The following is a 26,442-nucleotide window of genomic DNA, read 5'->3' as shown; positions in this document are numbered from 1 at the left end:
ACTTCTCCAGAGAGTTTTTGTGTATTTCTCAATAGATCCAAAGATAATCTGCCTGGTGGTCGCTTCCAGAGTAAAAAACATAGGTTTAGAAAATAAAAACGTGCCTAATGAAATGACCAAAAAGGCCCTTGAGAAAACATGAATTCGGCCAAACAAATAGACGTGGAGCGACCTCGGCACGTCGCTGCGAGAGGTCGCTCCCGGGTCGTTTCCTCGCGAGCGACCTGGCTGTGTCGCTCCGAAGACGTCACTCCCGGCTTGCTCAGAAACCATAGACGCGAGCGACCTTAGGGTGTCGCTCTAGGAGGTCGCTCCCGGCTTGTTCGTCGCTCTCAAATCGACACAACCCGAGCGACCTCTGGGTGTCGCTGCGGTGAGGTCGCTCTAGGAGCTGGAGCGACTTCGCCTTGTCGCTCTAGGAGGTCGCTCCGAAGCGTAGATGGCGAGCGAGTTCATGGCGTCGCTCCGGTAGGTCGCTCCCATGCATTGCTCGTCCAATGATCACTCTAATCACCTCTAATCACCTCCCTTGAGCTCCAAATGTACCCAAATGTCTCCAGGAACTCCATGTGGTACTCCAATACCTAATGGAGACATATGTATGCAAAATGCAACCTAGACATGGCTTAACCTAATCTATATGATGAAAATGCACATGAATAAATGGATAAAACAATGTGAATATGCAAGATATCACTTGACTCTCCCTTACAGATTCCGAATCAGCATCCATGGAAGAGATAACAGACGGAGTGAACAACATGAACTTGGCCGTTGATTCCCAGAAGAAGAACCGGATTCAAGTTTCCAACACCAAGAAACCATTGTTCTTCTACGTCAACCTAGCCAAGGTACACACTTTTCTATTTATTTCTGGAATCAACGATCTGTTTCGATCGAGGAGATCATTGTCTGACTCTTATCCATCAAAAGGTTCAATCTTTCTGGAAATTTCTATACTTTAGCTGTCTTGTGAGAATCACAAAGGTGTAAGCTTTGATTGGTGTGTTGATTACTTATGTTATAGGATCTGTAAACGGCTATTTTCAGAGATTGTGCAACTGGGTTTTGTTTTTGACTTTTGTAGAAGTCGGTGGAACCAGATGGTGAATCATATCGGATTACCTGGAAGCAAAACGTTTGCAGAACAAGTTGAGATTTTGTCTCAAAGGTCCCTGACATAGCTGAAGACAGAGAAGATTTTGACAACAGGCCTTTTGATCCTGAAGATTAATCAAGTCTAGTAAGAGAGTTTCTTGTTCCTTTTTTGTGTTCTACTTTAAGGTCAACTTATGTTTTGTTAGCTTGAAAAACTATGTTAAGGTTTTTGATCGTGTTCATCTTTTTTTTTCTTTGTGCATTAATGTTTATCAATCATAAGAATATCTAGTGGATATATCCATAAATTATTTGTGTTCTAGATATGTCGCAAGAGTCCAGCATTGATGTTGCAGTAAAAGGATATATGAGTTACGTTACTTGTACTTTGCTTGGCTTGGAATACAGCTAATCGTCTTCTATTAAAAGGCATCTTCTAGTTCAAATTCTATCTATTGGTTACAGGTCCTGAGGTTTGAGTAACCTTTGAATCTTGCTGATCGTTGAAAAAGAGAAGTGGGATAAAGATCTTTAAAAACAGATTGGGTTTCTGCTTTTGTCCATAAACAAACAATAAACCAAGCAAAGAAGTTGTATTATTGATAAGATAAGTGGATAGTATAAATGACTAAACAGATGAACTTTTCGTGAGATATCAAAATTTGATTCTTTGTTTTTTTGGTCTTGCAGATTGAAATTACGCTTGGGAAGTCAGAGAAGTTTGATGAGCTAATGACTGCAGCCAATGAAGAAAAGGAAGAGCAGCAGAAACTCAGGTACAAAGCTGAACATAGCTTACTCCTTATCTCTGATGCCTTTGTGTTTACTCATCCTCAAACTCAAGTAGTGTCTCCTCCCCTTTTCTCATCTCACTCACACACTCTCTCTCGTTGCAGAACCTTCTCCTTCCATCTCTCTGGTTAATTGATTTCATTACTTGGTTCTTTATAATAAGTCATTTTAAGTGACAGTTCTGAAATTTCTCACTCTTGCTTCTTCATTGCCATAGATTCAATCATGCATCTGTTTACTCCTCTTCACTTTTTTTTTTTTTTTTTTTACTCCTCTTCACTTGTTTTGGATAAGCTCTAATTAAATTTTCATCTTATAGAAACTTCTACCTCTATGATCATTTTAATAAAAAACTTTTTCTAAAAACCCTTAAACAAGAGACTTGCAATGGAGGATATAAAAGTTGAAAGTTCTTAACTAAGTCTCTTAACCAAATTTACTACTTAAATAGTATTAAAAATTAATTAAGAAACCCTTAAGAGGTCTCTAGGATAATGATGCTCTAAGTTATCTAAAATCACACAACGTTATAATAAAAGAAGGCTCTTTTCTTCGAGTGTACTATGTGTCATATAAGTTAGTATAATTTGGATATTAAAATGAATAAAATTTTAAAATTACGTGTGTTAAAATAAGAAAATAAAGAATTTAGATATTAAACCGGATAATAATAAGTTTGGGTATTAAAAAAACAATGAAATTTTGTTGGAGCATTTTTATAGAATTCTGCTTTAAAACTTTGAGGTGTTTATTTGATAACCATTGACAAATTCTAAATCAGAAATTTCCACCTATGTTTGAATGTTGGAAAGAAGCCAGATTGATAAATTACCTGGCAATGGCCGCGAATCTGATTCAATTTGATTTCCATTGAAGTAACTGGAGAGCCTCCTTACTACAGATCTCTTCTTCTCTCACTTCAAGATCCTGATGGTTTCTCCACTAGCTTCTTCCACATCTCTTCTTCTCTCACTTCAAGATCCTGATGGTTTCTCCACTAGCTTCTTCCACATCTCTTCTTGTATAAAACGTTATTATTATAATAATACAATTTCAGTATTTTTTATGTTTATCTAAGAAGTTTACTCGATCTGGTTTAGAATTTTCAACGATTTCATAAAGTTTTCCAGGTAATATTGTTTTCATAAGCCTTTAACTTTCTATACTTGAATACAATTAATCTTCATTAGGTTAGGCCAACTCGATCGGGTCGTTTCCCTACGTCCAACAATATTTGGTCCAGTACACATAAAATAACCACACATTAAGTCTTAATTATCCCCAAAAGAAATAACAACATCAAAATCCTTTACCGCTTCCCAGCACAAACAAGGTACTTTTGAGCAGGTTGAGATTCATTAGTTATTGCAAAAGCAAAAAAACATAGATGATAACTTGGGAGAAACGTAGATGATAACATCCAATGCATTAGATCAAAATGCATTAGATCAGATAGACACACTGTAGGGAACACCCATCCCAGTAACGCCTGGTTCAGAGATAGGCTTTAAAAGCTCGTACTTAACAACACCTGCTCCAGTTCGATTCTTTAGAGAAACATTCACGTTCCTCTCATCTATCACTCCTTCTAGGTATTGGAGCTTGCCTTTGAATCGTTCATATGCAGCATAGATGACAGGTTCGTGGGCCCAAGACGCTTCTGCGTTTTCTCCTAGGTATTCTTCATCTGGTGAATGTGCTGATAGAAGATCCAAAGTCACCATCACTATGGTCGCCTGCTTCTTCGACGGGAATGTCTTAAGCATGGTCTTCTCTGGATCCTCATAGAACTCTTTTAGCTCTTCCTCTGTCGGCTCTTCCACTGGCATTTTTATCCTTGATGTGGTTGGTCGGTTGGGAAAGTATCCCCCATACCCGTACTGGCCAAAGTTCACAGCTGCATGGTGACCTGAAGCCACCCATGCAATAGTAGTCACCACTTCAATCAAGTCATCTTGTGTTTTGAGGACAGGCCACCATGGTTCATTTTTCTTGTCTCCATGCCCTATGTTCCTCACTTCACTCCACCATCCTTGGAGTTCCTCATCCAACTTGACCTGTTCCGCATCTGGATAATAGTGATTCACATGTCTGTTACCCATTCCTTAAGTGCATCCCACAGCATTAGACCGTCATTCGCAAATGGGTAATCTGGTATTGTCAGGCGTAGCCCATGTTCCGCTGTCTCATCTTCCACAGCCAGCCCCCTTTGATATCACATTTTTTTTGTTTTATGTAAAAATATTGTTAGCATAACTAGTATAAAATATATACAAAGAAATAAGTATTTTTTTATCAAACCAAATAAAATATGTACTTGCTCTGTATTTAAAAGATTAAGCTTAGAATTTGCATGCATATCAATAAAAATTAAATATATTTATTGATTAGTTTTTGTTAGTTTTATTTGGTTCCCAATAAAGTTTAACTATTCAAATTTTCAAATTTTAATTTACGTTTTAATTTTAAACCAAAATGTATTAATTAAAAGCAAAACATCAATCTTTTGTATACAAAAACAAATTCTAAAACATTAATCTTAGGAATTATGTACCTGCTGATGAGGTCTGCAGGTAAGCCTTCCCTGTCGAACCTCCACAGTTTATCATAGACATCTGAACTTAGCTCCAACGAATACTTTCCGGGCCAGAAACAAGACTCAATGATTCCACCTACGTTGATGAGAACTTGGCGTGCACGAGCATTGATCTCCATGGTGTAGCGGAAGTGGGGATGCAGAAGCCTATAGATAGGATGCATGGCACTTAGTTGTCTGTTTGCCGCTATAATGTATATATGGCTCTATACAGCAGTGAGTCCTCAGCCTATAAAATATACGTGTATTAATGTCTATACAGTTCAAACTAAATACTATTGTCAACAAAATAACCATATATATACATCTAGTTTGTTCAATACCAGTGGGAAATAAGCTGGTGATAACCAGCGTCATGAGAAATAGTGTGAGTCTTAGCAAGACTCCATAGCCAGCAGGAGGTAGCATCATATCCTGGCGTGAATACCTGCCTCCACTGGGGTCTGTTTACATCTTGGGGACGAGTCAACTCAATGGCAACAGGTCTCAATGTGCTATCATCGCTGAGGAAGAATAGTGCTCGAGAAGCATATAAGGTGCTATCATCCAACTCTCTCACTTTGTTCACATACGGTAGAAGCAAATCATGATAGTCCAGCATGAACAATCTCTTGTTCTCCAGAGCCTGCATGCACACATCCATTGATATTTATTCATTATGGAAATACTCCATATGGATGGATGGATATATGTTTTTTTTCTTCTTAAAACCTGATGGATATTTATTAATTTTTTTACCTCATCAAATGACATGACTCCTTTGATTTCTCTTTCCACAATCTCACTAGTAATAAGTGAGTTGGGATCACCATAAACCACAGGGTCCAGTTTACTTTTCAACGGCCACTCCTATAACAACAGTTAACGTGATCTGATCTTTAACTAGCTGGCTTTTTTTTTAAAAACAAAAAAAAATCATAAACATGTAACGTATGGATCTTACTTTACTGGGAACAATCAGGACCGTGCACACCATATAATAAAATAAAAAAAGACTTTTGTCTTAGCCCCCAAAGAAATATAGATTTTTTGGGGCTCCAAATTACAAAAATGTCTTTTATAGTGTAGTGGTAGAGTGAAGTTTATGTGTGACGAAGGGCCTCTTGTTCAATTACCCCTCACTACATCTATTTTCTTTTAAGATTTTGACTTAGGCTTCTTCTAACCTAAGCAAGCTACTTGGAACAATCAAAATAAAAACTAGTAGTTAAATCGTAGAAGTATATCAAGGATATTGAGAACCAGAGAGCAAGAACTTAAAATGTACGTATTTTAGATTAATGAGAATGTACAAGTGGAGTTTCCTTATATACAAGTATACCGTATATAGAGAGCCTCTGTTTCTATACAAGTATTAGGCTCAGTATACTCAATACGCCCCTCTCAAGCCTCTGAAACGGAAGGTGGAAGTGATGAAATGGAAGGTGGAGGTGATGAAATAGATGGTAGTGATGGAGAGAAGAGGCTTGATACTGACATTCGAGCAAGGATATGATGAAAAGGTGATGGATGAAGCAGTTTTGTGAAGATATCCGCATGATTGTCAGCACTGATCACGTGAATAAGCTTGATGAATCCCTTCTTAACCTGATCACGTGTAGTATGACAGTCAATCTCAATGTGTTTCGTTCGTTCATGAAACACAGGATTTGTGGCAATGTGGATCGCTGACTTGTTATCACAGAAGAGCTTAGCAGTATGCTGAACTTTGATCTTCAAATCCGTAAGCAGCTGCTGCAACCAGATAAGCTCACAAGTCGCCAAAGCCATACTCCGATACTCAGCTTCGGTACTACTTCTGCTTACTGTCTGCTGCTTCTTACACTTCCAACTAATCAGTGATTTTCCAAGATAAACGCAAAATCCAGTAACAGAACGTCGAGTATCCGGACATGAAGCCCAATCTGCATCAACAAAGGCATTCAAGCAGGTCTCTGAATTAGCTGCATAGAAAAGACCTTGACCTGGATTAGACTTCAGATATCGGAGGATCCGTTGAGCAGCCTGATAGTGTACATCAGTAGGAGCCGAGAGATATTGACTCAGACGATGCACAGCATATGTTATATCAGGACGAGTTATCGTGAGGTATAGTAACCGTCCTTCTAGCTCACGATAAGATGTAACATCAGTCAACAAAACACCAGTAGTAGCACTCATAGGAATGGAAGGATCCATAGGTACAGCGCATGGTTTCGAAGCAAGTAGCCATGTATCAGCAAGAAGATCCAAAGTATACTTTCGCTGAGAAACAGAAATACCCGTAGAGTTCCGTGCTATCTCAAGACCAAGAAAGAACCGAGCTTGACCCATGTCTTTGATCTTGAACGCTTGATGAAGAATCTTCTTTACATCAAGAACAGCTTGAGGATCATTGCTGGTGATTAGAATATCATCAACGTAGACAAGCAATGCAATGAAAGACGATCCAGAGGTCTTCACAAAAAGAGAGTGATCACCCGGAGAAGGTGAGAAACCATTAGCTAGGAGGACTGAAGAGAAACAGTTATACCATTGCCTAGATGCCTGCTTAAGGCCATAAAGTGACTTGTGAAGATGGCAAACCGGGTTTGGAGGCAAAACAACGCCAGGGGGAGGTGTATAGCCCAAAGGTAAGCTCATATATATTTCTTCATCAAGTTCACTGTGCAAAAAGGCGTTAGTAACATCCATTTGATCCAAACTCCATCCATGCGAAGCAGCAAGACTAAGAAGAAGCTTCACGCTAGTCATTTTCGCAACAGGAGAGAAAGTATCTGTATAATCCAGCCCTTCTTGCTGTGTATACCCTTTGGCAACTGATATTCCATGTTTTTAACGGTTTTAAACTCGTTTTGGAGAAATTAAATGGTCGGTTTTAATTAATGTTTTGGTCTATTTGATGCGTTTTGGTGTTCTTAAGTGTAATATGCAGGTTACTAGATAGCTTGCAAGCAAAGAACGCATTCGGGATTTATTCAGAAGCAAGATGGACCGAACAATGGACCGAATGAGAAGTATTGATCGCACAGGACGTGAGATCGATCGATCCGGTACATGTGGATCGACCGATCCCACGCTTTCATGCACTAGATCGACCGATCCGGTCCATGTGGATCGACCGATCCCACGCTCTACGGGCTCCACACGCACAAACGAGCTTTTCACTCCTTTTTACCCACTCCCCTCAATAATAGATAGAGGACTCGACTTTTGAGACTCAGAAAAGACCAGGGACGACCAAGAAGGAGATTTACAAGTTCTTGAGAGAGATTTTAGAGATTTTATCTTGTTTTGTGTGATTTGTGAAGATTTGTAAAGGAGTTCATCTCAAAACCATTTGGAGAAGATCTTCTGAACTTTTACTCTGTTTTAATTCAATCTTATCATGTTTTCTTCATCAAAATCGTGTTGTTCTTGCTTAGTTATGTGTGAGTAGTCATCTAGTTGGGTTTAGGGGTTCTCATAGGGGATTTCTTGATGTTTTGATTCATAAAACGTGTGTAGACTAAGGGATTACGTTTTGGTTCTTCATCTAATGGATTTCTTACTGCTTGAACTGAATTGATCACTTAGTTCATGATTTCAGATTGTTTGATGCACCGAAAGTGAGCAAAGTGTCCTTAACCCTCGGAAGTTGATGTTATTGCGCTTTGTGAACATATTGAACCTGTTCTTAATGCTTGTTTAGAAATTGAAACTCAGCGGAAGTTAGTGTGGAGATTTCTATAACATAGAGAATTAGCGCTACGGAAGTAGGTTAATTCTAATATCGTGTTTGAGTTCTAGACGGTTCTTAATATATCCCTGTGTCTGCCATTAATTGTATTTTGATTAAAAAGAAATCCCTGAGAATTCCCAATGCCCAACGTTTGTTTTAAAATAGTTTTCAAATCGTTTAAATCATCTTTTTACAGCTTGTTTATGTTTTGTGACACTAAAGAAAATTAAATAAAAACCATCAAAATTATATCTTTGTTCGCTGTAGCTATTAACTTGTCTGCAACTCTACGTGTGATCATCGGTCCCTGTGGATTCGATCCCGCATTACTACTGCGTACTTTACTGTGCACTTGCAGTTAGATAATCGGGTTAAAACTCGACACATCAAGTTTTTGGCGCCGTTGCCGGGGACCATTTGGTCACCCTAGAGTTAATGATCAGTTTAAGACTATAGCATTTTTATTTTGTCTAATGTTTCTGTCTTTCTCTTTCTGTTTGTGTTTTCAGGTGAATGAGCGGATTTCATACTAGAAGCAAAGGATCATCGAATTTAATACCTTTGGAGTTAGAGCTCGGCCGCCTAGAGAGACAAGTGAAAAAGAAAAGACTTGAGTCCGCTGAAGAGGTTGAAATGGCTGAACACCAAGAAGACCAGTTTCAGGACAACCCGCAAAATCCAATTCCTGTAGATGAACGAGAAGGCAACAATGCTGGTGATAATCAGCAGGCTGGTGTAGCTGCAAGACAACAGGCTGGAGACTATGGCATGCCTAGGATGACGCTTGCACATTATGATACACCAGATGCATTCTATGCCGATCGTTCTGGGATTCGCCCACCTCCCATTGAGAGAAGAGACTTTGAGATCAAGACTGGTCTCATTAATTTGGTGGAGAAAAATCCGTTTCATGGAAACCCGTCTGAGGACCCGATGTATCACTTGGAGCATTTTGAGCGAGTCTGTGACACCAGCAGACATAATGGAGTTCCTCAAGGCGCTTTGAAATGCAGGTTGTTCCCGTTTTCCTTAGCTGATAAAGCTATCAGATGGTTAAAGTCCATCCCTCCAGGATCTCTTACTACATGGGAAGAGACAAGAGCTGCTTTTCTACAGCATTTCTTCACCAAGTCAAGGTCCACATATCTGAGAAGCAGAATTGGAAGCTTTCAGCAGCTTGATTCAGAAAGCTTTCATGAGGCTTGGGAGCGTTTCAAGGAGTACACACAGGACTGCCCTCACCATGGTTACACTGATGTGAGCTTGCTGAACATTTTCTATAATGGAGTTCATGAAGAGAGTCAAGATGCCATGGACACAGCAAGTAATGGTGATTTCATGACCAAGACTGTTGAAGAAGCTTACACCTTGCTGAACAACCTGTCATCCAGCAAAGCAAACCGCAAGTCAAGGTTTGACACCAGCCAGAAGGGTGTTGGTTATGAATCCAAGAAGATAGATGAGCTGAATGCCAAGATTGAGATGCTTCTCAAGAGAGATCAGAAATCTGTGAAATTTGTGGAGGAGCAAGGCTATCGTTCCTCACAAGAAACTGTTGGTGATGATTCAGATGATATGCAAGCTGATGTGAACTACATTGGTGGTCAAGGAAACTACAACAGAGGCTACAATCAGAACCTTGGATGGAGTCAAAATCAGCAAAATAATCTGTCTTACCGGAGCAACAATGTGGAGAATCCACAACATCAGTCCTACCCTCAGGCAGGAAACAGGCAGAACCAGAATCAGAACCAGAGTGTGTTCAACCAAGGATATCAGAACAGAAATCAATATCAGGGGAACAACTCGGGCAACTCAGGATTTCAGCAAAGGCAGCAGTACAACAACTACCAGAATCAAGGGAATGCCTCTTCGTCACAGTCTTCTCAGGATAACGAAATTAAGAAGATGCTGCAAATGGTGCTAGAAGGTCAGAAGAATAGCACTGCAGAGATAAACACCAAGGTGGATAACATGTATGGAGAGCTTAATGGGAAGTTTGAAACTTTGAACACCCATTTGAAAGTTTTGGAAAAGCAAGTTGCTCAAACCGCCTCCAGCAGCAGAACAGCACCTGGATTTCTACCAGGGAAGTCAGAGACGAATCCCAAGGAGTTTGTGAATGCTATAACACTTAGGAGTGGAAAAATGATTGAGGGATCGAATGAGAAAGAGATCGACCGATCTCAGAAACAGATCGACCGATCCAAGGGGAAGGAGATCGATCGATCCGGTCCTTCTGGATCGACCGATCCCGTGTCAACAAAGCCAAATTCCTCTGAACCTGAAGAGGTGTATGTGGCGCCTCCTGCTTATGTTCCTAAGGCTCCATACCCATCCAGACCAAGGCAGAAGATCAAAGAACGTGAGTACGAGAAGCTAAAGAACCTTGTTGGGGAGTTACATGTGAGATTGCCATTCGTTGAAGCGGTGAAGATGGTACCTTCTCTTAAAAGGTACATGAAGGAGATTCTTACCGATAAGATGAGCCTAGAGCGTGGTGTGTTGATGCTCAATGAGGAATGTAGCGCAGTTCTACAAAATGTCATGCCTAAAAAGCGTGAAGATCCCGGAGCATTTGTTCTACCATGCCGCATTGGATCACTTACCTTTGAGAGGAGTCTCTGCGATCTGGGTTCAGGAGTGAGCCTAATGCCTTTCTCTGTCTCTGAGAGGCTAGGCATGACGAACTACAAACCTACAAGGATCTCCTTGGTCCTTGCTGACCGATCAGTGCGAAGACCAGTCGGTGTACTAGAAAACATCCCTGTTGGTGTTGGAAAGGGATATGTGCTTACCGATTTTGTAGTTCTGGAGCTGGAAGAGGAACCTAAAGATCCTCTCATTTTGGGCAGACCGTTTTTAGCTACTGCTGGAGCCATGATTGATGTACAGAATGGGCATATAGACTTACGTCTAGGAGACATGGCGATGAGATACAATGTGGAGAAGGTGCTGAAAAATCCGACTATTGATGGACAGACTTTCTGGGTTGATACATTGACTGAACTGGTGGAGGAAATGGATGAAGAGTTGCACACTGATGATCCTCTACAAGTCGCATTGACCCAAAGGGAGAGTGAGTTCGGGTTCATGAACCAAGAAGTGGTTGGATTTTCTGAGATTTTGGATTCAGCCTCACCGATTGAGAAGCATGTCGCCTATGTCAGCCTTGAAGACTCAGGCACCGATAAAACCGTCAAACCGTCATCCTCCCAACCAGATTGGAGTGAGGAGAATGCTCCAAAGGTGGAACTTAAAGCCCTCCCAGCTGGGCTGAGGTATGCATTCTTGGGACCGAATTCCACATATCCTGTTATTATTTGTGCTAACCTGAATAATGTGGAGACCGCTTTGCTTCTTTCAAAATTGCGAAAGTATAGAAAAGCATTGGGGTACTCTTTGGATGATATTACAGGTATTTCTCCAGATCTTTGCATGCACAAGATTCACTTGGAGGATGAGTCAAAGACGTCCATAGAGCACCAGCGAAGACTGAATCCCAAACTGATGGAAGTTGTGAAAAAGGAGATTCTAAAGCTGTTGAGTGCAGGGGTGATCTACCCAATTTCAGACAGCACTTGGGTGAGCCCGGTTCATGTGGTTCCTAAGAAGGGTGGCATCACTGTCATCACAAATGAGAAGGCTGAGCTGATTCCTACCAGAACAGTCACAGGGCATAGGATGTGCATTGACTACAGGAAGCTAAACTCAGCCACAAGGAAGGACCACTTCCCACTTCCTTTCATTGACCAGATGCTGGAAAGACTAGCCAACCACCCCTACTACTGTTTTCTCGATGGCTACTCCGGGTTCTTTCAGATACCCATTCATCCAGAGGACCAAGAGAAGACAACATTCACCTGTCCATACGGTACTTTTGCCTACAGGAGAATGCCCTTCGGATTGTGCAATGCTCCTGCCACTTTCCAGAGATGCATGATGTCGATCTTTACTGATCTTATTGAGGACATTATGGAGGTTTTTATGGACGATTTCTCAGTCTACGGTTCTTCATTTACCGACTGCCTTGCTAATCTGTGCAAGGTGCTGGAAAGATGTGAGGAGAAGAACTTGGTGCTAAATTGGGAGAAGTGCCATTTCATGGTGAAAGATGGCATTGTTTTGGGTCACAGGATATCAGAGCAGGGTATCGAGGTTGACAAAGCAAAGATTGAAGTTATGACCAGCCTACAGCCTCCTAGGACAGTGAGGGATATTCGGAGTTTTCTGGGACATGCCGGTTTCTACAGGAGGTTTATCAAAGACTTCTCTATGATAGCGAGGCCACTCACCCGTCTGCTGTGCAAAGAAGCGAAGTTTGTTTTTGATGCTGACTGCCTCGCTGCGTTTCAGATTCTCAAGAAGTCTCTAGTCAGTGCTCCCATTGTGCAGCCACCAGATTGGGACTTGCCATTTGAAATAATGTGTGACGCAAGTGATTACGCGATTGGAGCTGTTTTGGGGCAGAGAAAAGACAAGAAACTCCATGTGATCTATTATGCCAGCCGAACGCTTGATGATGCTCAAATCAAGTATGCTACCACTGAGAAGGAGTTGCTGGCAGTAGTTTATGCTTTCGAGAAGTTCAGGTCCTATTTGGTGGGCTCGAAAGTAATTGTGCACACAGATCATGCAGCCTTGAAGTACCTGATGACGAAAAAAGATGCTAAACCGAGACTCTTAAGGTGGATCTTACTGCTACAGGAGTTTGATATTGAGATCAGAGACAAGAGAGGAGCAGAAAATGGAGTGGCAGATCATCTTTCCCGAATGAGAGTGGAAGCTGAAACACCACTGGATGATACATTACCCGAGGAGAATGTCTATGTGATCACCTTGCTGGAAGATGAGTATTTGGATCAGGCTGATTGCTGTGTCATGAGACAAATTCAGGATGATCTCCCATGGTTTGCAGACTTTGCAAACTACCTATGTGCTGGAATTGAACCACCGAACCTGAAGGGGTATGAGAGGAAGAAGTTCATGAGAGATGTGAACCACTACTACTGGGATGATCCCTTCCTCTACAAGAGATGCTCAGATGGTTTATTCAGGAGATGTGTTCTGGAGAATGAGATGCAAGGGATTCTTTTCCACTGCCACAGTTCAGAATACGCAGGCCATTTTGCAACATTCAAGACGGTTTCTAAGGTCCTGCAGGCTGGTTACTGGTGGCCTACACTTTTCAGAGACGCCCATGAGTTTGTCTCAAAGTGTGATGCATGTCAGCGGAAGGGCAACATCAGTAAGAGAAATGAGATGCCCCAAAATTTCATCCTTGAAGTTGAAGTTTTTGATGTGTGGGGAATTGATTTTATGGGCCCTTTCCCATCTTCTTATGGAAATGAGTACATCCTGGTTGCGGTTGATTATGTCTCCAAGTGGGTGGAAGCAGTAGCCAGCAAGACAAATGACTCTAGTGTTGTCAAGAAAATGTTCAAGACAGTCATTTTTCCAAGATTCGGGATCCCGAGAGTGGTTATTAGTGATGGAGGCTCTCACTTCATCAACAAGACGTTCGATAAACTGCTGAAGAAACATGGAGTAAAGCATAAGGTAGCTACACCTTATCATCCTCAGACAAGTGGGCAGGTTGAAATATCGAACCGAGAAATCAAGGGGATTTTGGAGAAAGCTGTAGGCAAAACAAGGAAAGACTGGGCTGTGAAGCTTGATGACGCCTTATGGGCGTATAGAACCGCCTACAAGACTCCCTTGGGCACCACTCCTTTTAATCTGGTCTATGGAAAGTCTTGTCACCTACCTGTGGAATTGGAGTACAGTGGTTTTTGGGCAACGAAGTTGATGAACTTCGACATTAAAACCGCTGCAGAAAGGAGGATGGTTCAGTTGAACGAGCTGGACGAGATTCGGTTGAACGCCTATGAGAACACCAAAATCTACAAGGAAAGAACTAAGGCGTGGCATGACAGAAAGATAATCCCGAGAGACTTCGCTGCTGGAGACAAAGTCCTTCTGTTCAACTCTAGACTCAAGCTATTTCCTGGAAAGCTTAAGTCTCGTTGGTCCGGACCTTTCACCATCACAGAGGTTAGACCTTATGGAGCTGTTGTCTTGGAAGAGAATGGGAGGAAGTTCACAGTCAATGGGCAGAGGCTAAAACCTTACTTCACAGATGCAAAACCCGAAGAAGGAACCAACATTCCTTTATCGGAACCCGATCTCGCCTAAGGACAACAAAATAGTCAAGCTCGCGACTTTAAACAAGCGCTGAGTGGGAGGCAACCCACATGGTTTGATTTTCTTTCTCTTTTGTGATTATATTTTCTTGTGTGAATTGATTTTTGGTTGTGTTTTTAGATGATTTTCAGGCATGTATCACGATCAGTAACAGATCGGTCGATCCAGGTTAAACAGAACGGTCGATCTCAGTAACAGATCGGTCGATCCGTGTGAAACAGATCGGTCGATCGGGTGAAACAGATCGGTCGATCTAAGGTAGGTATTGTCCGGTTTAATTTCACTTAGTTTAAACCGGAAAACACCCATACAAACACCCAACTCGCGAAAATTCGATCAAAACACTCATAATTTCATCTTCCTCTCCTCTCAAACTCTCTCAAACCTCTCAAGAACAACCAATTCGATTTCATTCATTTCTCATCCGATTTTTGTAATTCTTGGTGCTAAACTCATAAGTTTTTCAAGCTCTATCCATATCTACCATCAGTTTTCATCAAGACACAGGTATGACTCTCTAAATTTGGAATCTAAAATCGCCCTAGGGTTAGATGTAGAGGAATCTCCGAATTCTAAATGGAATGGCATCTAGGATGGTTTGTTTGTGATGATTATACTCATGGGTTACCCTGATTGCCAATTTCGTGGGTTGAATTGGGATTTTAGAGAAATAATTTCCAATGGTCATAATGTTGATAAAAGTTCAAATTAAAACTGAAATTCTAATTGTTTGAATGAAATGCTTGAATATTCATGATGATTAACACTTTGCAGCATGATTTCTTTAAGCAATTATGAATTTGGAACTGAAAAATAAAAATTTTAATTTTGGACTTTAATTGAAAAACGAAAATTGGAATGGTGTTTGATGTGTTATTTTGAGTTTTGAGAAGAGATGTGTGCTAAATTTTTACATGTTTAGGGGATTGATCAGAATTGATTTTATAAGAGTGTTTTTCTATTTGTCTCTTACTTGGGTTTTGATGAATTAATTTTGCAGATAATGCCTAAGAGACAGAAGAAGCAGGGTGAGCGTGGGAGTTCCTCGGTACAGACTGCTAGGCTCAGCACAAAGGGCAATTTCCGAAAGACGGATAGGTCTCATCCTGCGAATCGAGAGATAACCCAGCAGTGGGATATACATGATGATGATTTCTACGAGCAGATGAGGGGAGTGGAAATATGTCCGTCGCGCTTCGCTCACAGAGACACTACAGATGCATTGGGGATAACCGAGGATATTGAAGCCTTGTTCGAGAAGATTGGCCTGGGGTACATCTTCGATCTCCACTGTGATTGCTATGCTGATTTGACCAGGCAGTTCCTCGCATCAGCCCGCCTCTACCATCCTGACGAGGACAACCCGGTAGCTGATAAGGCAATGTTCTCCTTCATTGTGAACAGGCAGTTCCACTCCATGACCATCTTTCAGCTGTGCGACGTCTTTGGGTTCGGGAAAGGACGTCAATCTTGTGTTCCTGACTTCCCGGAACACAATGATTTCTGGAAATTCATCGCTTCAGGAAACTTCATCTCTCGAGAGGCCAAGCAAGCTAGAATTCGTAGCCCTGTTCTGCGATATGCAGTGAGAGTGATCAGCAGTGTTATCTATGGGAAGACAGAACCCGCTGCAGTGACAAAAGATGAGCTAGCTCTTCTGTTCATCGGGGCTGGACACCTATGGCCTCAGGGCGCAGACATTACCTATGTTAGCGGGAAGGACATAAACATAGGAGCTGTGATCGCGGAGAAGCTTGCGTACTTCAAAGTTTCAGACACGAAGAGATGTGGGTTTGGAGCGGTTATCACACAGATCTTAAGGCAATGTGGAGTGTTTCTTCCACCTATTGACAGAGTGGTGGATAAGAAGGGGATGCATCAGAACTTTTTCGACATGAGAGCACTCATTAGCAGCCACTACCTCACCGGCCCTTGGCGAGGTAGCATCGACAAGTCAGCCCCTCATATCTACCAGTTCCAGGACCCACAAGGGAGAGAGCAATTTGTCAAACTACCCGATACCGCCATCACCGAGCTGACTGATCCAGGTGCCCTCATATTTCTACCACCGCCTGCATCTCTCTGCACCAGACCCGCGACACTGAAGAAGAAAGGAGTCGCATCATCATCGACACACCAGCAGGCACCACATGATGATATAGAGGAGGAACCTGAAGATGAGGAAAGTCTTTTCCCCACGGATTTCACTCCGTATATGCTGCCACCAGCACCTCCCGCTACTGCATCCGCTGCTGAGATCAACGCTTGGTCCATCAAGAGCCATCAAACCAACAACTCAATACTGCTGAAGATGTGGAAGGGAATCTGCAACATTAAGAAGGGATGCGCATCACAGCCAGCTGTTTCTGGAGATAGCGATGACGACTCAGGCGCTCACGACACCGCTGCTGGACCTGAGGCAGCGGAGGACTCTGATGATGATGGAGCATTGGAGAGGCGCTCGAAGAGGCGCACTGACCGCAACGCCTGATCGGTAATCTCTCTTGGAATTATTTTCACACCGAGACGGTGTGAAGTAAGTCTGGGGGAGGATGCTACTTATGTACCATATTGCTATTATTTCTTTTTTTTTTTTTCTTACTTTATCGGATTTTTTTGTGTTTTAAAAAAAAAAAAAAAAAAAAAAACTCTAAAAACTCTCTACGTATTTTTATCAGACCCTGTTATGATTATTAGACTATTTCCTTGTGTGTTGTGCATTACATTTCATATTGGCCATTTTTCAGGACTGTTAGCGCAGACAAACCGAGGAACCACTTGACCAAACAACCTCTCCTTAAATCTTTTATCAAGTCTCGGTGAATTGTAATCGACTCAACTATTTTTGACCATTAATGAATTTAATTTCTTTTGACCAGGAATCAACATCAGGAAACGGTACACCATATACACATTCAGGATTTTCTTTACCACATTTTACCACTCTTTAATAATCCTGAATGGCCAGACTCATCAATAGTTTGGTACCACACCTACACCTTACCCTTTTATTTCATCTCCATGCATTCTTACACACTGATTATATGTGCATACATGTGCAAAAACAATGGAGAGATTAGGGTAGACATGGTTCATCCGACTGCTTAGGTAGGATCGGAACATTTAGGTGGTTAGACACGGACCTGTGTGTCTAGAGGTGTAAATAGAAAAATTGGGTGTTGTAAGTGTGTGATTGCATCGCAGTGTATATATTCGATTTCGGTTTGTATAAGTTTTCGTTCTGAAACTTAAAAAAAAAAAAAAATAATAATAATAATAAAAATAATAATAATAATAATAATAAATCATATTAAAAAAAAAAAAAAAAAAAAAAAAAAGAGTTCATGTTTATATCTCATTCAGTAGATTTGATTTAGACATTTTATTTTTATTTTGTGTACCAGAGATGATGCGTTGTTTAAATTTGGGGTTAGAGTTTGAGATTTGTTGGGTTTTGATCATTTGAGACTTGAGCAGTTCGAAAACGTGGTTATCAATATACTCGGTTTCTCCAGCGATTTTGCATAATGTTTTGCATTTTTTGTTATCGCTGATACCCACAAACACTTGAGCCTCACCTAATTAAACACTAAAACAGCCTCCCAAACACCAAGCCCGTTATACCTGATGGAGATATCTTTGGTGGAAAGGTCACGCCCTTTTTAATGAATGTAAAGAGTTGATTACTTGAAACTGAGACTTGCAGGTCTGAAATATGGAAAGGTTTGCGCGGTCTTGGTGGGGATTTGGAATGAATGCCTTGACAGTCTCTGATTTAAGTGGTTAGCGAAATCACAAGGTAAGGTCTACTGAGGGTTAGTGAGCTCCCAAATTTTAATCCTCTTTACTTGAGGACAAGCAAAGATTCAAGTCTGGGGGAGTTGATATTCCGTGTTTTTAACGGTTTTAAACTCGTTTTGGAGAAATTAAATGGTCGGTTTTAATTAATGTTTTGGTCTATTTGATGCGTTTTGGTGTTCTTAAGTGTAATATGCAGGTTACTAGATAGCTTGCAAGAAAAGAACGCATTCGGGATTTATTCAGAAGCAAGATGGACCGAACAATGGACCGAATGAGAAGTATTGATCGCACAGGACGTGAGATCGACCGATCCGGTACATGTGGATCGACCGATCCCACGCTTTCATGCACTAGATCGACCGATCCGGTCCATGTGGATCGACCTATCCCACGCTCTACGGGCTCCACACGCACAAACGAGCTTTTCACTCCTTTTTACCCACTCCCCTCAATAATAGACAGAGGACTCGACTTTTGAGACTCAGAAAAGACCAGGGACGACCAAGAAGGAGATTTACAAGTTCTTGAGAGAGATTTGAGAGTTTTTACTTGTTTTGTGTGATTTGTGAAGATTTGTAAAGGAGTTCATCTCAAAACCATTTGGAGAAGATCTTCTGAACTTTTACTCTGTTTTAATTCAATCTTATCATGTTTTCTTCATCAAAATCGTGTTGTTCTTGCTTAGTTATGTGTGAGTAGTCATCTAGTTGGGTTTAGGGGTTCTCATAGGGGATTTCTTGATGTTTTGATTCATAAAACGTGTGTAGACTAAGGGATTACGTTTTGGTTCTTCATCTAATGGATTTCTTACTGCTTGAACTGAATTGATCACTTAGTTCATGATTTCAGATTGTTTGATGCACCGAAAGTGATTGTTTGAACTTCCGAAAATACTTTAGATGAGCAAAGTGTCCTTAACCCTCGGAAGTTGATGTTATTGCGCTTTGTGAACATATTGAACCTGTTCTTAATGCTTGTTTAGAAATTGAAACTCAGCGGAAGTTAGTGTGGAGATTTCTATAACATAGAGAATTAGCGCTACGGAAGTAGGTTAATTCTAATATCGTGTTTGAGTTCTAGACGGTTCTTAATATATCCCTGTGTCTGCCATTAATTGTATCTTGATTAAAAAGAAATCCCTGAGAATTCCCAATGCCCAACGTTTGTTTTAAAATAGTTTTCAAATCGTTTAAATCATCTTTTTACAGTTTGTTTATGTTTTGTGACACTAAAGAAAATTAAATAAAAACCATCAAAATTATATCTTTGTTCGCTGTAGCTATTAACTTGTCTGCAACTCTACGTGTGATCATCGGTCCCTGTGGATTCGATCCCGCATTACTACTGCGCACTTTACTGTGCACTTGCAGTTAGATAATCGGGTTAAAACTCGACACATCAGCAACAAGACGTGCTTTAGGTCTCTCCACCGTGCCATCAGCATGATACTTGATCGTATAGATCCATCTGCAACCCACAACATTTTTACCCGGGGGCAGAGAAACAACAGAGAAAGTCTTATTACGTTCCATTCCCTCAAACTCCACATTCATCGCTTGTGTCCAGAACTTAGACTTCACGGCTTACTTAAAAGATGTAGGTACTGTCTCAAGGGAACATGTAAGAACAGCATCTTTGTAGGAAAAAGAAATGTTATCATAAGAAAGGACAGAGGAGAGAGGATAAAGTGGTTCAGGGGAAGGTGATGAAATAATATTGGCAACGTAATGATTTTGTAAAGAGGAATCCATAGAGATCAAAGAACAATGATAATCGGAGAGATAAGTGGGTGCCTTACCTGCTCGTTTTGGCCTAGCTCTGTCAAGTTCAGTAGCGGAAGTTCCAGAAGCCACAGCATCTCTAGTCACAGGAACACTCGGAGGAACCGATGTGAATGCAGAAGATGATGTGGAAGATGATGCATGAGAATGCACAGGAATATCATGAATGATAGAATCAAGTTCAACAGGAACAGGTAAAGGCAATATTGATCTAGAGAAGACATTTTCAGGCTGAGAATCACTATCAAGTTTCATAAAAGGAAAGTCAGTCTCATGAAAAAGAACATTACGTGTAATGGAAACAGTTCTAGTTTCAAGATTCAGAACTTTGTAACCTTTGATTCCTGATGGATAACCTAAGAACACACAAGACTCAGCTCTTGGAGAAAATTTATGACGATCCTTTTGTAAAGTTGATGCGTAACACAAACACCCAAAAGACTTAAGAAAATTGTAATCAGGTTTCTTTCCTGTAAGCTTCTCATATGGTGAAATCTTGTTTAAAAGTAAAGAGGTGTTCTATTAATCAAGAAAACTGCTGTAAGAACACAGTCACTCCAATATTGTAAAGGGATTCGAGATTGAAACATTAAAGCACGAGATACATTCAAAAGATGTTGATGCTTACGCTCAACAACAGAGTTCTGTTGAGGAGTATAAGCACATGAAAATTGATGTAAGATACCATGCTCTCTTATCAGATTAGAAAACGCAAGTTCTTGAGCATTATTGCTTCGTATCATTTTAATATTGGCCTTATACTGATTACGCACAAGAGTAACAAAGGAAGGCAAGATAACAGAAACATCACTTTTATATTTCATCATATAGATCCAGGTTACACGAGTATGATCATCTACAATTGTAAGAAAATACTTGTAACCCTCAACAGACTCAACACAAAAGGGACCCCAAGTATCTATATGAATAAGATCAAATGGTTCTGCAGACATGTTATTCTTATGTGGAAACGGAAGACGACGTTGTTTAGCTAAGGGACACACGGTACAACTAGGAGACTCAAGAATAGAGGACTTATCTAAAGCAATATCAGCAGAGAGATGTTGTAACTTGGCAGAAGATGGATGTCCGAGACGTTGATGCCAAAGAAAACCATCGACCTTCAAGGATCCACAGAAGTTCAACGACGGAGAATGATTATGTTGATCAAGAATGTATAGACTGTGAATCACAGAACCTCTACCAATCATCAAGCCCTGAGTATGCTCCTGTATTTGACAAGAATCATAGAAAAAATGAGCAGAATGACGATGTTTTTGTAACAAGCTACTTACACTGATGAGATTAAAACGGAAAGAAGGCACATGTAAGACATTATGCAAAACAAGAGTGTCAGACAAATGCACTATGCCAGTATGAGTGATCGGTTCCTTCGTTCCATTTGGAAGAGAAACTGTGACCCCTGAAACAAGAGAAACTGAACTAAACATAGCTAAGTCAGAACAAACATGTGTAGTCGCTCCACTATCTATTATCCAAGAACCCAAAGGCAAATGTGTAGATAAAGATGAAAGTGTTTGGTGTTGGAAAGTCAAAGAATGATGTTCAAAACGAAGGCTGGTGGAAGGAAAAGGAAAGGTATGTGAGACAGTACCACTTGAAGATTGAGCAGCCATGAAACCAGTATCTGTTATTGACGCATTAACTGATGACTGTGAAATTACAGGTTCAGGAGGTCGTAGATGAGACTGTAACTGTTGAATGAGTTGATGAACTTGATCAGGATGAAAAGCATTAAGATTCAGATTTCCTGCAGGAGAAGCAACCGAAGAACCAGTCGTGACATTAGCCACATTATTCTGCTGTGAAAGCGGTTGCGCAGGCCTGGATTGAGATGATCTTTGCAAAGAACCAGTCTGAGTATTAGAACGCTGAGAATTGCTATTATAGAACCTATGTCCAGGAGGATATCCATGCAATTTGAAGCACTTCTGCACGATATGACCTGCCATACCACAATGAGTGCAGATAGGTCGTGGCCTGGAACGATAGTTGTTGTTGTTCACAGCAGCACAGGCAGCATTCTCAACAGGTCCATTGTACGGAGACAGACCAAGTTCGCTCGTTGAGTTCTGGAAAACAACGTTATCAACCCGTGTAGATGGTTTGATGTTCTTTTGACGTTCATCTTGAGTAACCAAGTTGAAAACTTCTTCAATCGGGGGAAGAGGCTTGATCATCAAGATGTGACGCCTAGTAGATTCATAAGACTCGCTCAAACCCATCAAGAACTTCATAACACGACTCCTTTGTTGCAATTGTTCCCAAGACGAAGCCGCATGACACTCACATTTGCCACACGTACATATAGGGAGATCTACATAGTTTTGATACTCCTCCCAAAGAGTAACCAACTCTGTATAGTAAGTACTAATGTCTAACGAGCCTTGCTGAATAGTGCTGAGACGTTGTTCAATCTCAAAGATGCGAGGAGCATCGTCCTACTTGAAACGAGTCATGAGATTCTTCCAAATACTCTCAGCCGTAGACATGAATAGCAAGCTCTGACCTATCTTCTTGGAAACCGAGTTCATCAACCAAGTAGAGACCATATCATTGCACCTAGACCAAGAACCAAAATCTCTATGGTCAGCAGGAGGTTTAAAGATTGTACCATCAATGAATCCAAGTTTGTTGCGGACGTTGAGCGCCATACGAACAGAGCGACGCCATGAATGAAAGTCAGCTCCAGAGGCAAGACGATCCGAAACAAGTGCCAAGCCGGCATGGTCCGAGTTGTGTAGATAGTAAGGGTTCTCGTACAGATCCACAATCGAACGAGAAGAATCGCCAGTAGTCATCGGATGAAATCAAGAAACGAACTAAGACGGTGACGATGCGAAATCGGAGTTAACGGTGACGGTGAGGAGTTGAGCTGAATCGAAAACACGAACAAAGAGAGGTGACGGTAGCGATGCAAATCGGAGCTCGACGAAGTCGAATCGAAGCTCAGAAGCATGCAAGACGAGTCACGAAAACGAGATAGACGAAAACGATTAGATCCAGAACACACAGCACCATCGAGATGACGAAATCGAAGAAGAGATGAGAAATCGAAGCACTCATGATGTGAATCGAAGCTCAAGAATGAAGAAAAATGGCGGAAAAGTTGTTATGCTTTGATACCATATCAAGGATATTGAGAACCAGAGAGCAAGAACTTAAAATGTATGTATTTTAGATTAATGAGAATGTACAAGTGGAGTTTCCTTATATACAAGTATACCGTATATAGAGAGCCTCTGTTTCTATACAAGTATTAGGCTCAGTATACTCAATAAAGTATATAGAGAAAAAGACAAAAATAGCACTAAATCAAGTTTTTGTTTCCAAACTAGCACTCAAGGTCAAAAGTCACAAAAATAACACTTAATGTTTTATCAAAAGTCACAAACTTAGGGTTTAGAGTTAAAGGGTGGGGTTTAAGATTTAGGGTTTAGGGTTTAGGGTTTAGGGTTTAAATTTTAGGGTTTAGGGTTTAGAGTTTAGAGTTTAGGGTTTAGGGTTTAGAGTTTAGGGTTTATGGTTAGAGTTTAGGGTTTACGGTTTAGGGTTTAAAATTTAGGGTTTAGGGTTTAGAGTTTTGGGTTTAGGGTTTAGAGTTGAGAAATGAGGTTTTGGGTTTAAGATTTCAAATTTTGAAAAATAAAAAAATTAAAATTTTCAAATGATAAACTTAGAAATGTGCTATTTTGGTTATTTTAGTTTTTGAGTGCTATTTTTGTGATATAAAATTAGAAATGTGCTATTTTGGAGATTTGCCCAAGTATATAGCTTACTTGAACTTGCTGAATGCAATAGGGATTAAGTCCTAAACCTAAACATTATCAGAAGAAGAAAAAAAAACTCCTAATTTAAATTATTAGTAACTTTTATTTGAAAAATAGTAAATGTTTCCAATCCGTAAATATGTACTACATAAAATCTCATAATTACTTAAGAGATAATATACAAAATAATAATATGTTTGTTTATGTATCACTGAGTATATATATATATATATATAATATAATTTTTTTTAAAAAAAAATCGAAAATATTTTGAAAATTAACTAATTTTAGAACTAATTCTTATTAATCCAGTATAAATTTATTACTAAGTTTTGAAAAAAATAATATCAGAATTGTTCATAAAAGAATTTCAAATAGCTTTAGAAAGATAAAATAACAAAATAGAAAATAACTAAAATAGAAATTTTGATAATAACAATTACAATACGATTAATTCATTAAGATTATCAATGTATTTAACCGTTTTAAGAATCAACGTAAAATACTAACTTGTTAAATAATATAATAGGGATGGATCTTGCTTTATTGGCAACAATCAAAAGAAGAATAAAAACTATTAGTTAAAGCGTATATAGCTTACCTGAACTAGCTGAATGCAATAGGGATTAAGGCCAGCAAGTGTCTGGCGAGCAAACTCGTCGTCTCGGATCCATGAGAATCTATCCTCTGAATCAAAGTGAATGATACAGTAAAGTGAGATTAATTGTAGCTAGCTAGCTGTATAGAATTGGATATAAAAATATAAATGGAGGATTAAAAATTGGTACTGTCAAGGAGACTAGGGGATTCAAACTGGAGAATATCATTAGCTTCAGCAGCAGCTTTGACAAGTCTGGGGATCACAGGAAAAAGACCAGCATCCTTGGGAAGCTCGATGCCTTCTTCAAAGAGATCTTCTATGGACTTGAAGTGTGGGAAGGGCATGTTGGGATCCACCAGAGCAGCTTCAATCTGTGGGAACACAGCAGGAAGAGCCGACAAGACTGCTGTGCCCGTGAATTGGGCACCCTTGACTGTGGTGAACTCCTCGTCTCTGGGGACATAGAATTCCAATGCTTTACGAGTCTCAGCGGAGGGGTCTTTGTCGCATGGTTTGCGACCAGTTTTGCACCGCCTTGGGTATGGGTGAGAGAGACCTCCCAAAATGGGACGGGCAAGTTCCGGATCTTTATCAGGATTACCCAAATCGTTGTACACGTCATAATCGTAAACCCGCTCGAACTTTTCGAATTCACCAGCTCGCTCACGGTTCTTGCCTTGCAAGGTCTCCAGCTCCTGTTTTCGCAGCTGTTTAAGAGGCTCCGGAGTTTGGAGAGGCAAGTAGGACTTGTTGGAGAAGAACGTCCGCTTGGTTGGGTCTTCGGACTTGGGGGCCACCCACGAGTTAAATGTAAAGGTAACGGAGCCGTCGGGTAGCTCAAGCTTCATTTCCTTGAGGAATATCTCTTTAAGATCCTGGTTTAAAACTCTGATGGCACCCACCGGTCCAAAGTCTTCGGGCATGTCGAACACACATTCGTACTGATCCTCACCATGTGCATCCAACAATACACGTCGTGCGTTATCCTTCACCGGATCCTTCTCCATGAGCGTCCCTGACATGTGTTAATTACTTGGTTAAGTTTCATTACCAGTATTCACTAATGATGCATTTGCCTACTTTTTTACTTCACATTATAAATTTATATACTCAAAATGTGCTAGCTTCTTATATAATAATAATAATAATAATAATATGTTTGCCTTGTAATTGTACTCACGGGGGTCGGTCTCGGCGCTAATAAGCTCAACGAGCAGTGAAACTCCGAGCAAATCGGTTACACCAACGGAAGGTAACAAGCCTTGTTTGGCCGTTATAATTCCCTTCACTTTGATTTTCTTAACATTATCTTTCGTTATCCAATCAATATCAAACTTTGAGGCTGTGACAGTGCATCGTCCTCTGATTGGACGAGGAAACAGTTTGTAACGATGTCCTGCCGAGAGGGGGTTGACGAGTGCTGATGGTTTAGTGAACTCAGAGCTGAGACTCTTTGCTATGTTTAAGGTCTGGAGACTGGACGACGCCTCTTTACAAAACATCTTTATCTGTTTGCTTCTATTTTGCTACTCTCTTGTGCATCCCCGCTACATCTATTTATACAAATTTAAAAAATATTAAATCTTTTCTCTTTCCAAAAGTAGAAAAAAATTCTCTACATACTGAGTCCTCGAGTTAGAATGTTACTTTATTGATTATATGTGATTACTAACTATATAAATGGATTTTAGTCAAAAAAAGGATGTGATTATAATTAACTTACATAAGAACTAGATAACTAACAGTAAGAGCCTGTCCGGTGATTATAAGGGCCTATCAAAATAAAATTATTCATATTAATCAATTTTTTAATAAATTTTACGAAACTCTTATTTAAAGAATTATAGTTTATAATATAGAAAATGATATACTAAATAATTACAGAAAAAGTTAAGTTATTGTAAAATAAAAATATCAATACAAACAAAATAGGTTATGTTTTTAAAAGATATTATAAGATTTTAAAAATAAACTGATATTTTCTTTGCTTTAATTTCACAACTATTTTTTTTTATATCTAAATCATAATAACATGAAACTTACTTAATAATTTATTATTATATTTATAAACTAATTTT

The 26,442-nt window shown here is 40.1% G+C and overlaps 1 long non-coding RNA gene, 1 other non-coding gene and 1 pseudogene across 2 annotated transcripts; 1 reads left to right on the top strand and 2 right to left on the bottom strand.

Annotated features, from left to right (window-relative positions):
• Positions 1-1,252: 1,252 nt before the first annotated feature.
• On the top strand, positions 1,253-4,806 carry LOC125588619. Its single transcript, XR_007324753.1, has 2 exons — positions 1,253-1,874; positions 4,541-4,806. It is a non-coding gene; the product is annotated as an uncharacterized LOC125588619 (long non-coding RNA).
• LOC125575469 lies at positions 3,145-25,899 on the bottom strand (annotated as a pseudogene).
• Positions 9,330-9,436, bottom strand: LOC125589399. Its single transcript, XR_007325592.1, has one exon. It is a non-coding gene; the product is annotated as a small nucleolar RNA R71 (small nucleolar RNA).
• Positions 25,900-26,442: the final 543 nt, after the last annotated feature.

The sequence above is a fragment of the Brassica napus genome, chromosome C6 (genome assembly GCF_020379485.1).
Source record: "Brassica napus cultivar Da-Ae chromosome C6, Da-Ae, whole genome shotgun sequence".
Classification (NCBI taxonomy): Eukaryota; Viridiplantae; Streptophyta; class Magnoliopsida; order Brassicales; family Brassicaceae; genus Brassica; species Brassica napus.
The sequence above is the reverse complement of the archived record's forward strand: the minus strand, read 5'-3'. Positions and strand labels throughout refer to the sequence as shown.